This window comes from Nicotiana tomentosiformis, chromosome 9 (genome assembly GCF_000390325.3).
Source record: "Nicotiana tomentosiformis chromosome 9, ASM39032v3, whole genome shotgun sequence".
In the NCBI taxonomy this organism is placed as follows: domain Eukaryota; kingdom Viridiplantae; phylum Streptophyta; class Magnoliopsida; order Solanales; family Solanaceae; genus Nicotiana; species Nicotiana tomentosiformis.
In genome coordinates, this window is record NC_090820.1 from 39,283,869 (window position 1) to 39,285,867 (window position 1,999).

The window sequence follows — 1,999 nt, forward strand, 5'->3', positions numbered from 1 at the left end:
TTGTTTTAAGACTATCTTTTATTTGATTTATACTCTTTAATTGTATTTTCGCACGAAAATAACCGACCAAAGTTGGTCGGTTTTATTAAAAAGTAAAATTACCGACCAAAGTTGGTCGTTTTTTTAAATGACCGGCCGAATTAACCGACCAATTTTGGTCGGTTTTTTTAATATTAATTTTTATTTATTTTAATTAAAAAACCGACCAAAGTTGGTCGGTTTCTTGAAACATAAATTTCGCGGGACTCAAAAATAGTTTCCCGCATTTTTGCGCCAAAGAAAACCGACCAAAGTTGGTCGGTTTCGTAAAAAAAAATTAAAAAAAAATATTTTGAAAAACCGACCAACTTTAGTCGGTTTTTTGGTCGGTTTTTTGACCGACCAAAGTTGGTCGGTCGACCTTGGTCGGTTTTTACCGAATTTCTAGTAGTATCTGGCAGAAATTTCACCGAATGATACGCTTGGTGTAATCTTCGGTCCCGAGCACCCTGGCCATGTTCGAGGCTTAGGCATAGGTGTAGTTCCAACTATGGTATTCAAGCAAACATTAGGACGAGGTGGTTCATATATGGGCTCAGTTAGCACTAGTGCTCCACCTCCACAATGGGTACAAGAGATGAAAAATATGAGATCACAATTTAATGCGCTAACAAGCTTATTTCAAATGAAAATAGGAAATATCCCGAGGAGTTTGCTCACTTATTTCCGACTCCTTCATAGGTACAAGTACTTATTTTTTCTTTGTTTGCACATTCAATATTTGTATGTCCAAATAGCATAACCAAGTGAAATAATTGTCATACAATTGACAATTTATTGCAAGAGGAGTGATAAATGGATCTTTATTGCAAGAGGAGTGATAAGGAATACATCCAGCTTTAGAGGCTAAAGATAAATCCTCAGACATGTAATGCATTCTCCCAGCTATTTTCGTCCTCCTTTTCTTCATTTTGTGGGTAAATACTCTAGTTATGTATTCCAAAGTTTGGTTCATTTCAAATTGTTGATCTTCTATACTCTCTTTTTTTCTTCGGCATGGTGTGAATTGTTTGCATATCACATCTTACTTGTTTGAGTAATATGTAGCACATTATTGCAAATCAAGAAGCATACATGGGATTTAACAAATATTTCTGAAAGATCCTAAAGAAATGCAGTCGATGCGTCCACGTATGCTGCAAATGGCATGCATCCATCAATGCCATTTTCTCTTTATTGTTGATATAAGTCTAATGCTTTTCCATTGTTACTATTCTCGAAGAGATTCATAGTCTAATGCTTCAATGACTGTCCTACTATAGAACGGACAGTCAAACATATACTGTTGCCTAAAAGGTTAAAGAAATTGAACCATGATTATTTGGGTATGCTACCCTAACATGTGTAATGAACTATGAATACAGGCTTGTAATGTTAGAGATATTGTTTATATGTATTGGTACTAACCTGTGCAGGAAACCCACGTTCACTATTGAATAATGCTTTCTCTTTAATTTTCTCATTCTGCTTTTGCCTTTCTTCACTTTCCATTTCTTCTGGTGTCAGTTCAGTAATAATACGAGGAGGAATCTGTTCTATAAGGACTTTTCTCCAGAAATCTGGATTGTTTGGATCTTTGATATTGAACATTATAGACCTATACTTGAACTTCTGGGCACCATTAGATCTACCCCACTTCTCAAACATTGCAGTCTCTACTTGAACTGCAACTTTTTAGTGGTTGCAGTGTTTTAAAGTTAAACTGTTTGAGACTACTAATTAGTTTTTTTTATGCAGGCACCCAATTTAGGAGATGGCGTTCCGTCAGCAACTGGGCCAAGAAGATCCTTTGATGAAAGTAACTATGAAAACGGAGCAAATGATACTTAGTAATCATTGTTAGGATGAATTATGTTTATTTTTGTGTTGTAACTGTTGAATAATTCTTTGCAACTTAAACTTGAATCTTGGATGATATGGATTTTGGGCACTTATGTTTTAATATGATGAATATTTTGCT

General features: G+C 35.1%; 1 long non-coding RNA gene across 1 annotated transcript; it reads left to right on the forward strand.

Annotated features, from left to right (window-relative positions):
* The first annotated feature begins 438 nt into the window (after nt 1-438).
* Nucleotides 439-1,999, forward strand: LOC117275820 (uncharacterized). The gene is made up of 2 exons (XR_004506029.2): nt 439-720; nt 1,777-1,999. It is a non-coding gene; the product is annotated as an uncharacterized lncRNA (long non-coding RNA).